We start from the raw sequence: 12,231 nt of genomic DNA on the forward strand, positions 1-12,231 counted from the left end.
TTCTGCCCCAGAGAGCTGTGGAGGCTGGGTCATTGAATATATTTAAGGCTGAGATAAGGGAACAAAGTGTTATGGGGAGCGGGTAGGGAAGTGGAGCTGAGTCCATGATCAGATCAGCTATGATCTTATTAAATGGTGGAGCAGGCTCGAGGGGTCAAATGGCCTACTCCTGTTCCTATTTCTTATGTTCTAACCTTGAATTTAAGAATATCAGCCAGAAAACCAGATTATAGAGCAAATTTGATTGACCAAACACTGATGTATCTGCTCACTCATCAACAAAGCCTGAGTATTTTCTCAAGGAGAAACTGTTATGCTTCCTCCTCTTGGAAGTTTAATCTACCTTGTTGATTGTGTCTTCAGTCTCCTCCCCATCCTCCCCCACCCCCAGCACTCAGCCTCTTGCAAACTGATGTAGAAATGTTTTTGTTTTAATCATAGGTGTCCTGTAAATGTAAATTAGTGCTATGAATCAGGAAATGATTAAAAACAGCTTACATTTCTAATTGGAAAATAAAGCATGAACAGCTCTTGACAGTGCAAACTGAAAATGTTTAATTGGCAATGGTGGGTTCAATTGTCTATTCCAGTTAATTTTTTTTCTTATGTTCTATTTTTGAGGTACTAGATTGCACAAGTGTTATTTCAGTGCATTACTGCATTGTCGGAGGTGCTGTCTTTTGAAATAGATGTTAAACTGAGGCTCTGTCTGCCCCCTCACTTGGACGTAAAAGATCCCATGGCATTATTTCGAAGAAGTACAGGGGAGTTATCCCCGGTGTCCTGGCCAATACTTATCCTTCAACAAGCATCACTAAAACAGATTATTTCATCATTATCTCATAGCTGTTTGTGGGACCTTGCTGTGCACAAATTGTCTGCTGCATTTCCTGCATTACAACAGTGACTACACTTCATAAGTGCTTCATTGCCTGTTAAGTCCTTTGGGACATCCTAAGGTTATGCAATTTTTTTATCTTTAGTTGCCCTTTTGGTTTGGTGCTTCCATGACGTTGTTAGGTAGGTAATTCTAGGATTTTGACTCAACGACGATGAAGGAATGGCGGTATATTTCCTTTGGAAATGGTGGAGTTTGTAAAAGTACCAACAATTCACGTATAACACAAAACTGTACTTACATAGATAACCTGGATAATGCTACATGATACGACTTGAACTCTGTTTCTCACTCCACAGATGCTACCTGACCTGCTGAGTATTTCCAGCATTTTCTGTTTTTATTTCAGATTTCCACCATTTTGCTTTTGTACTACATGATACCATATACTTGGGCCATATACAGCAGACACCTCAAAGCGCTGGAGCCGTACCACCAGCACTGCTCCACAAGATCCTGCAATTCCACTGGGAGGATAGATGCACCGACGTCAGTGTCCTCGCCCAGGCCAACATCCCCAGCATCGAAGCACTGACCATACTCGACCAGCTTTGTTGGGCGGACCACATCGTCTGCATGCCCAACGAGACTCCCAAAGCAAGTGCTCTACTCGGAACTCTTACACGGCAAGTGAGCCCCAGGTGGGCAGAGGAAATGCTTCAAGAACACCCTCAAAGCCTCTTTAATAAAGTGTAACATCTCCACCGGCACCTGGGAATCCCTGGCCCAAGACCGCCAAAAAAGGAGGAAGAGCATCCGGGAGGGCGCTGAGCATCTCGAGTCTTGTCGCCGAGAGCATGCAGAAACCAAGTGCAGATAGCGGAAGGAGCGTGCGGCAAACCAGACTCTACACCCACCCTTTCCTCCAACCACTGTCTGTCCCACCTGTGACAGAGACTGTAATTCCCACATTGGACTCTACAGCCACCTGAGAACTCACTTTTAGAGTGGAAGCAAGTCTTCCTTGATTTCGAGGGACTGCCTATGATGATGACATGATACTACTGTTTACCTATAGATTTTTTTTAGATTTCCGAGAACAACCTAAAACTCAAAAATCTCATCAAATCTCAGATTTGGCATGTGACTATCTATGATAATCCAGTCCAGTCTGATCCACTCCGTTGTCGTGGAGCCGGGTCCAGTTCGATCCGATGTGCTGTAATCCAGTCCTGTGGTGTATGCCGGCTCCAGTCCCTTACTTTCACTGCAGGGAGGAGTGGGTGGGTGGATTGCAGTACATCAGAGCTGACCGATAGTCCGGAGCTGCGCGCCGATTGACAGGCGTTCCAGTCAGAAAAAAATCAGAAGCCCGGTAAATGCAGCCGTGCCGTTGATTGAACCGGGTGGTGCATTCGGGGCGGATCAATATCTATCCCCGTGGCTTGTGTGGTAGGTGCGTTTCTAATGGCACTGGAGCTACAGGCAACACAGCCGCTTGAGGTTCCCACAATGTGTTGTGTGTGGCCTGTATTGCTTCATAAAATGGCAATTGATTGCCAGTTGTTATTGTAAACTTGATGTCTATTGTTTGGCTGGTGCAAAGGCAGATTGCATGCCGGAAAGTTTCCATCTACGTTGTGTAAAGCCGCAGAGCAAGGTGAATGCAAAGGTTACGGTAGACTGCAACTAGGATGCTGGAGACAGCAAAACCAAGAAAGGACCAGTGACAGCATTGCAGATAAAGACAGGTTAAATGCGAAATACTTTGGAGGATGAGAGATTAGCATTGTGATGAAAGCAAGTACTGTTCTATATGTACACCGACGATGCATCATCTAACCACTGAGGTATTGCTTCCTTCTATGAACTATTTTTCACGAATGACACAAGGCCATTGAAAATGTTCTTAAATATGTAATTTAGTCTAAGTGACAAAATCTTGGTATTAAGTCTGTGAAAAGTGAAATATTATTTACATGGTTTTACAAGTTTGTGAGAAATAAGTAAACCATTTAAATTCAGAGAATCTTATGGTATTGCAAAGCTAGACTTTTTAATTCTTTATATTGCCCCCCTTAGCAAAATGGTAGAAAAGTCAAATCTCAAACATCCGGAAAGCATATTATTGACGACATTAAGTTCATACTTAAATTGTGAATAAATATTTTTCAGAACAGAGTCACGAATCGGGTTATTCTCTTACTTAATCCATTTTTTCAGAATTCACTTATTTGAAATTTTAGCTAAGCAGTGACTTCGATGTGGCATGTGATGTGATGTCATCATGTAAAAAAAATGTCCTAATAAGGTCTTTTTTGAGTCCTGAAGGTGAGCCAGAAAATTATTCCTTGGAAAGTTGCTTATTAATAATTATTTCTGACAATTCTGAAACTAAGAATTTGTTTTCTCAGGGAAAGTATCTTTACAATGATACAAAGGTTGGCTTAGAGCAAACTGTTTATATTGCATCAATAAATCTGTGGATTATGTTTGAGTTCAAAATGAAATGGATAGTACTTTCATCATCATTTACTAGCAGCAATCCTTTGCTCACAGGTAATTCAGGACCTGCAGTGCAATTTCTAATGTCTACCACATTCTCGTGTTGTCCAAATACGACAGCAATTCACTCAATGCTGTAATGCATCAAATTTACTGAAGTGATGCACTAATGCATAGGACCACTGAATTTTTTGATATATATCAATGACCTGGACTTGGGTATACAGGGCATAATTGCAAAATTTGCAGATGACACAAAACTCAGAAATGTAGTTGTCAATGAAGAGAATAGCAATAGACGCCAGGATGTAGATAGATTGGTGAAATGGGCAAACACGGCTGATAAAATTTAATGCAGAGTAGCTTGAAGTAATGCATTTTGGTAGGAAAAATGAGGAGAAGCAATATAAGTGAAAGGGTACAATTTTAAAAGGGGTGCAGGAACAGAGAGACTTGGGGATGTGTGTTCATTAAATCTTTGAAAGTAGCAGGATAAGTTGAGAGGGGTTTTTAAAACAGCATATAGGATTGTTGGCTTTATAAATAGAGGCGTAGAGTACAAACGTAAGGGAATTATGCTATTCCTTTTATAAAGCACTGATTAGGCCCCAGCTGGAATATTGTGGCCAAGAGGTTTACTAGAATGGTACCAGGAATGAGGGGCTTCAGTTACATGGTTAGACTGGAGAAGCTGGGGTTGTTCTCCTTAAAGCAGAGAAGGTTAAGAGGAGATTTGATAGAGGTGTTCAAAGTCATGAAGTGTTTAGAGTAAATGAGCAGAAACCATTTCCAGTGGCAGAAGGTTGGTAAATCAGTGTCCTCTGGTTATGGTAATTGGCAAAAGAACCAGAGGCGACTTGAAAGGGGAAAAAAATTAAACAACGATTTGTTATGATCTGAAATACACTACCTGAAAGGGTGGTGGATGCAGTTTCAATAGCTACCTTCGAAAGGGAATTGGATAAAGGGATATTTGCAGAGCTATAGGGAGAGAGCAGGGGAGCGTGACTAACTGGATAGCTCTTCCAAACAACCGACACAGGCCTTCTATGCTGTGTCATTCTGTTTTGATTTTAAGGTATTAATATTGCACACCTTATTATTCTTGAAACATATAGGCCTCAGATATATTTATGATACTAATTACCTATTGCTTTATAAAACAGGCTTTAAATGAAATTAACTTTGAATTTTAACTCCAAGTTATTTACATGTACAGTTTTTGTTTGCTTTACCTCCGATGGTGGATTTGCAGTATTTGCTCAAGGTGCTGGTATCTTTTCCATCTTTGCTCCCCAATGCCTTCCTTTCCCCCCCCCCAATTCCTTCCTTAACCTTTGTGATCATGTAAATAATTATCTTTTCCCCCTCCCTTTTTGGACTTCCCATGTGGATTTATAGTTGTTGGGGAAGCGTTTAGTGTAGCACTGCCTATGGATTCACCAATGATCAAGTGGTTATTCACCACAGTGTAGGTCTAACTCTCTGGCTGCAGCGTCCAAGGTCAGCATCCACGCCTTTCATAGTCATGCCCAGGGCAGAAAGGGAAACATCAAATCCCCTTTAGCAATACAGAAAAACTGAAACTTCATTAGCTCAACATTTTTATTTAAATGGAATAAAATAATGGGGGAAAACAACCTGAAGTTACACTTTGGATGTGAAAGGTGTAATGCAATGGATGCTCACCAGATGCAAGACTTTTAATTAGATCAATAGATGGTTCTGTTTCATATACATAAACAAGAATACTTCAAACTTAGATTGAGCTACTTTTGTCAATACAATTAAAAATAGTAATGCAAGTTCAATGCTTAGTATTTCTTTTCTTTTGTGTTTAACAATAATCGCTAACATCATTTGAACAGTTTCTTTACATAAATTATTTTTAAATCTGAATTTTGCTGAAGGTTTGCCAATATAATTGTCATGCAGCAGAGATCCTGAATAACGACTGGGTTTGATACTCCTGTTAGCTACATATACTGTATTTCAAGGGGGGGTGTTTGCTAGTGCTGTTGGGGAGGGGTTAAATTAATATGGCAGGGGGATGGGAACCTATGCAGGGACACAGAGGGAAGTAGAATGGGGGCAGAAGCAAAAGATAGAAAGAAGAAAAGTAAAAGTGGAGGGCAGAGAAACCCAAAGCAAAAAGCAAAATTCTAAAGTGGCAAAGTGTGTTGGAAAGACAAGCCTGAAGGCTCTGTGCCTCAATGCGAGGAGTATTCGGAATAAGGTGAACTAATTAACTGCGCAGATAGCAGTTAATAGGTATGATGTAATTGGCATCAGGGAGACATGGCTCCAGGGTGAACAAGGCTGGGAACTCAACATCCAGGGGTATTCAACATTTAGGAAGGATAGACAGAAAGGAAAAGGAGGCGGGATGGCATTGCTGATTAAAGAGGAAATTAATGCAATAGTAAGTAAGAAAGGACATTAGCTTGGATGATGTGGAATCGGTATGGGTGGAGCTATGGAATACCAAAGGGTGGAAAATGCTAGTGGGTGTTGTGTGCAGACCACCAAACAGTAGTAGTAAGGTTGGGGACAGCATCAAACAAGAAATTTGGGATGCTTGCAATAAAGGTACAGCAGTTATCATGGGTGACTTCAATCTACATATTGATTGCTACCAGTTTGGTTAGCCCAATGTGGTGGAGGAGGATTTCCTGGAGTGTATTAGGGATGGTTTTCTAGACCAATATGTCAAGGAACCAACTAGGGAGCTGGCCATCCTCGACTGGGTGATGTGTAATGAGAAAGGACTAATTAGCAATCTTGTTGTGCAAGGCCCCTTGGGAAAGAGTGATCATAACATGATAGAATTCTTTATTAAGATGGAGAGTGACAGTTAATTCAGAAACATGGGTCCTGAACTTAAGGAAAGGTAACTTTGATGGTTTGAGCCGTGAATTGGCTAGAATAGACTGGCAAATTATACTTAAAGGGTTGACGGTGGATAGGCAATGGCAAACATTTAAAGATCACATGGATGAACTTCAATAATTGTACACCCCTGTCTGGAGTAAAAAATAAAACAGGGAAGGTGGCTCAACTGTGGCTAACAAGGGAAATTAAGGATCATGTTAAATCCAAGGAAGAGGCATATAAATTGGCCAGAAAAAGCAGCAAACCTGAGGACTGGGAGAAATTTAAAATTCAGCAGAGGAGGACGAAGCGTTTAATTAAGAGGGGGAAAATAGAGTACGGGAAGAAGCTTGCCGGGAACATAAAACCTGACTTCAAAAGCTTCTATAGATATGTGAAGAGAAAAAGATTAGTGAAGACAAACGTAGGTCCCTTGCAGTCAGATTCAGGTGAATTTATACTGGGGAACAAAGAAATGGCAGACCAATTGAACAAATACTTCGGTTTTGTCTTCACGAAGGAAGACACAAATAACCATCTGGAAGTACTAGGGAACAGTGGGTCTAGTGAGAAGGAGGAACTGAAGGATATCCTTATTAGGTGGGAAATTGTGTTAGGGAAATTTATGAGATTGAAGGCCGATAAATTCCAGGGGCCTGATAGTCTGCATCCCAGAGTACTTAAGGAAGTGGCCCTAGAAATAGTGGATGCATTGGTGATCATTTTCCAACAATCTTTCGAACCTGGATCAGTTCCTATGGACTGGAGGGTAGCTAATGTAACACCACATTTTAAAAAGGGAGGGAGAGAGAAAGCGGGTAATTATAGATTGGTTAGCCTGACATCAGTAGTGGGGAAAATGTTGGAATCAATTATTAAGGATGAAATAGCAGCGCATTTGGAAAGCAGTGACAAGATCAGTCCAAGTCAGCATGGATTTATGAAGGGGAAATCGTGCTTGACAAATCTTCTGGAATTTTTTGAGATGTAACTAGTAGAGTGGACAAGGAAGAACCAGTGGATGTGGTATATTTGGACTTTCAAAAGACTTTTGACAAGGTCCACACAAGAGATTGGTGTGCAAAATCAAAGCACATGGTATTGGGGGTAATATACTGACGTGGATAGAGAACTGGTTGGCAGACTGGAAGCAGAGAGTCGGGATAAACGGATCCTTTTTAGAATGGCAGGCAGTGAATAGTGGGGTGCCACAGGGCTCAGTGCTGGGACCCCAAATCTTTACAATATACATCAATGATTTTAGATGAAGGAATTGAGTGTAATATCTCCAAGTTTTCAGATGACACTAAACTGGGTGGAGGTGTGAGCTGTGAAGGTGACATTAAGTGGCTACAGGGTGACTTGGAGAGATTAGGTGAGTGGGCAAATGCATGGCAGATGCAGTATAATGTGGATAAATGTGAGGTTATCCACTTTGGGGGCAAAAACGCGAAGGCAGAATATTATCTGAATGGCGGCAGATTAGGAAAAGGGGAGGTGCAACGAGACCTGGGTGTCATGGTTCATCAGTCATTGAAAGTTGGCAAACAGGTACAGCAGGTGGTGAAGAAGGCAAATGGTATGTTGGCCTTCATAGCTAGGGGATTTGAGTATAGGAGCAGAGAGGTCTTACTGCAGTTGTATAGGGCCTTGGTGAGGCCTCACCTGGAATATTGTGTTCAGTTTTGGTCTCCTAATCTGAGGAAGAGCGTTCTTGCTATTGAGGGAGTGCAGCGAAGGTTCACCAGACTGATTCCCAGGATGGCAGGACTGACATATGAGGAGAGACTGGATCAACTGGGCCTTTATATATTGGAGTTTGGAAGGATGAGAGGGGATCTCATAGAAACATAAGATCCTGTCGGGACGGGACAGGTTAGATGCAGGAAGAATGTTACCGATGTTGGGGAAGTCCAGAACCAGGGGACACAGTCTTAGGATAAGTGGCAGGCCATTTAGGACTGAGTTGAGGAGAAACTTCTTCACTGAGTTGCTAACCTGTGGAATTCCCTGCCGCAGAAAGTTGTTGCTGCCAGTTCATTGGATATATTCAAGAGGGAGTTAGATATGGCCCTTACGGATAAGGGGATCAAGGGGTATGGAGAAAAAGCAGGAAAAGGGTACTAAGGGAATGATCAGCCATGATCTTATTGAATGGTGGTGCAGGCTCCAAGGGCCGAATGGCCTACTCCTGCACCTATTTTCTATGTTTCAAATTAGATCAACAGCAAAAAGCTATAGGTGACAGCTACTTCAGCCAACAATCAGAGCATCTTTCTAAATGTGGAAATAAGACTCTTAATAATTAGTTGCCATTTTAAGTCTTGTAAACGTTTTGACCTGTCCCTGGTGCTGCCCATCTAGCTGCTTTTTAGAGTGGTTTTGATGTCTGCACCTAGCTTGAAAGTTCTGTTGTGCAACCTGATCTCACCAAGTAACTTGCAGTGTCTGAAAAATCACCTTTGGCCGATGAAATTATGGGATTTATTTATGATTCGATGCTTACTAGTTTGGTCAGATTAGTAGTTTAAGTGAGCAGTCGCTTTCATTTTCCAGGGATGAATATTTAGTGAAATTTCTGGACTATTGCTCAGCATATTGATGTGGATAAATGACATGTGTTGCATATCTTGCATCTAAAAGGACTTAAGATCCTCAAATATTTATTGAGCTTAAAATTGTAAAAATCTAACTTTACAATACAAATCAAAGTTACCCACAATGCAGCTGTAAATGTTAATTTTATTCTGAAAGTGCAGGGTTTGTTTCCATTTGTGAAAGTGTGATTGATGCATGTCAGTGCCTCCGAGCAAAGTAGATGTTATGAGCATTGAAAGAGTTTCTAACTTATTAACATCATTATAAAGATTTTATTTCAGAATAAAGAGAAGACCGAGTGCTTCCCAATCTTTTCTGTGGGGATATTTGGAGGCCATCTTTAAGAAGGAACCGGTCAATAGCTATCAAACATTGACCGTTGTAGAGCTTATTAGCCTATCTGTTTGAGTGTTAGGAAGACTACAGGAATCTGCTGGGAAGAACAAAAAGTCCATGATTGAGATAATCATGCATGGATTATGAAAGGCTGGACTGAATGTTGTTTTCTTGCTTCGAGCTTTCTAAAGCTTTTTATGTGACTTGGGATGCTTTACTATGTTAAATGCAAGTTGTTGTAATGTTCTCCTCATTAAACCTCATTGAAAGACTAATTTGTAATTACAATAGAATATTTGTAATTCTGATTTCTCCTCCCCACATTCTGATATATATTCTGTCATGAGTTGTGACATCTCTGTAGAATTCAGGAGAGTCTGGAGTTTGATGGACTCCTGTATGTTCCACTTCTTTGGCTTCTTGACATGCATGCGTGGACAGACATACTTGCCAATGCCCTGCATTTCACATGGGCATCAGTGTTTTGGGGGCATTGTCTGCCTGTTGTATTTGCAAATGAAAATGAGTACTCCTTTCGCCTTCTATCACCTGTTGCTGTTGCAGTAGATTGAATGCCGTTGTGGGCAAAAATAGTCGGACAAGTGTCAGCATGAATGGTGGGGGAGAGGAAAGAGAATGCTTATGTGAACTAGGGCAAAAGGAGAACTTCAGTTTTTTCTCTTATTCTCAGTACAAAGAGTGGCACTGTGAACCAGGCAAGGGAGCACGAGTACCACCTTGACTGGCTCAAGAGAAAGAAAAAGCTGCGTTGAATAGAAAGGAGAGTGCCAGTATGAAATAGGGGAGGAGGACAAGGATGGCAGGTTGAATTGCGGGAATGGGGGGATGGGGTGGGGGTGCATACGGGGCCCAAACATGAACTTGGAGGATTCAGATGGAGGAGGAAACGATTGTTCATATGGCTGTCAGTGACAAGGAAACAATCAAATAACAGAGCACCAATATTTATACATAATAGCTTGTAATTTCTCTGCAAGAAATGAAGGAAAAATTGATATTTCTAACATTCTACTGCTATTCAAATGATAGAATGTTGGGCATGCCAGTGCTCCAGTGCAATTTCAGTTTAACTACATGCCATACGCCTATATCCAATACTGTTCAATTGTCAGTTTTTTTTGAAGCTTTTCTGAAACTGTTGGACAGCTTTAGCCAGTTTTCCACGTTGGTATGTAAAGATTGATATGGAAACATAGAAATTTACAGCGCAGAAGGAGTCCATTTTGGCCGATCATATCCACGCCGGCTGACGAGCCACACGGCCCTCGGACAGCATCCCTGAAGGTTACATATAAACCAATGAACAATGGCATCCGGCCCACACAACTGCGACACCCCATGTATCGCAACTTTTCACATTCCATCCCATCTGGAGCCATGCGATCTCCTGGAAGAGGCAAAAAACCAGATGAAAAACTCAGGCCAATTGGGGGGAAAAAAATATGGGAAAATTCCTCTCCGACCCGTCCAGGCGATCAAAACTAGTCTGGCTGTATTCGATTCCCTGAAGTACTTCCCATCGTATCTGCACCAACCAACAAGAGGTTATCCAGTCTAATCCCACTTACCAGCTCTAGGTCTGTAACCCTGGAGGTAACGGCACTTCAAGTGCCCATCCAACCACCTTTTAAATGTGGTGAGGGTTTCTGTCTCTACCACCCTTCCAGGCAATGAGTTCCAGACGCCCATAAACCTCTGCATGAAGATGCTTCCCCTCAAATCCCCTCTAAACCTTCCACCAACCACTTTAAAACTATGCCCCCTCGTAATTGACCCCTCCACCAATGGAAATAGGCCCTTGCTATCCACTATATCCCGTCCCCTCAAAATGTTATACACCTCAATGAGGTCTCCCCTCAGCCTCCTCTATTTCAAGGAGAACAAACCCAGTCTATTCAATCTGTCCTCATAGCTAAGATTCTCCATTCCAGGCAGCATCCTCGTAAATCTCCTCTGCAATCACACCCTTCCTATAACACGGCAACCAGAATTGCATGCAGTATTCCAGCTGTGGCCTAACCAGTGTATTAGTAAAGCATAACCTCCCTGCTCTTGTATTCTATGCCTTGGCCAGTAAAGGCAAGCATTCCGTATGCTTTCTAAAAAGGCCCAGCGGCAGGTCGTGAGGCAGCAGGAGTTCGAGCAGCGTCGGAGAGGCAGCGTGGGGAGGCCTATAAAAAGGCCCAGCGGGTGTTCGAGCAACGTCGGAGAGGCAGCGTGGGGAGGCCTATAAAAAGGCCCAGCGGGTGTTCGGGCAGCGTGGGGAGACCTATAAAAAGTCCCAGCGGGTGTTCGGGCAGCGTCGGGAGGCCTACAAAAAGGCCCAGCGGGAGTTCGAGCAGCGTGGGGAGACCTATAAAAAGGCCCAGCGGGTGTTCGAGCAGTGTCGGAGAGGCAGCGTCGGGAGGCCTACAAAAAGGCCCAGCGGGAGTTCGAGCAGCGTGGGGAGGCCTATAAAAAGGCCCAGCGGGTGTTCGAGCAGTGTCGGAGAGGCAGCGTCGGGAGGCCTACAAAAAGGCCCAGCGGGAGTTCGAGCAGCGTGGGGAGACCTATAAAAAGGCCCAGCGGGTGTTCGAGCAACGTCGGAGAGGCAGCGTGGGGAGGTCTATAAAAAGGCCCAGCGGGAGTTCGGGCAGCGTGGGGAGACCTATAAAAAGGCCCAGCGGGTGTTCGAGCAACGTCGGAGAGGCAGCGTGGGGAGACGTATAAAAAGGCCCAGCGGGAGTTCGGGCAGCGTGGGGAGACCTATAAAAAGGCCCAGCGGGAGTTCGGGCAGCGTGGGGAGCCCAGCTGTGCAGCTACAGCAGGGGCAGAAGGCAAAAAAGAAGTAGAAAGAAATCGAAAGGTGACGTCACAGCCAAGGGGGTAAATGATTGGGAAGTAGTTTTTCTTTTCCTTTTATCAGTAGGTAACCTTTTAGCATTATTGTTGCCAATTAAGTTAATCTAGGGGTTAAGTTATGACAGGAGAGCTCGGACACGTGTTCTGCTCCTCCTGTACTATGTGGGAAGTCAGGGACGCTTCCAGTGAGGGAGGGAGGGAGAGAGAAAACGGGTAATTGT

General features: G+C 43.0%; 1 protein-coding gene across 6 annotated transcripts in view; it reads left to right on the forward strand.

The window, feature by feature from the left end:
• Positions 1-2,165: 2,165 nt before the first annotated feature.
• Positions 2,166-12,231, forward strand: part of osbpl6 (oxysterol binding protein-like 6) — a 284,725-nt gene continuing 274,659 nt past the window's right edge. For 4 of the 6 annotated variants that reach the window (XM_070875776.1, XM_070875782.1, XM_070875783.1 and 1 more), the window contains exon 1: positions 2,166-2,290. The gene's annotated coding sequence lies outside the window, so the exon portion shown is untranslated. Of the gene's footprint in view, positions 2,295-2,637; positions 2,689-12,231 lie in introns of those variants that run through there. The other 2 variants (XM_070875778.1, XM_070875780.1) reach the window with 2 other exon arrangements.

Source organism: Pristiophorus japonicus, chromosome 3 (genome assembly GCF_044704955.1).
Source record: "Pristiophorus japonicus isolate sPriJap1 chromosome 3, sPriJap1.hap1, whole genome shotgun sequence".
Classification (NCBI taxonomy): domain Eukaryota; kingdom Metazoa; phylum Chordata; class Chondrichthyes; family Pristiophoridae; genus Pristiophorus; species Pristiophorus japonicus.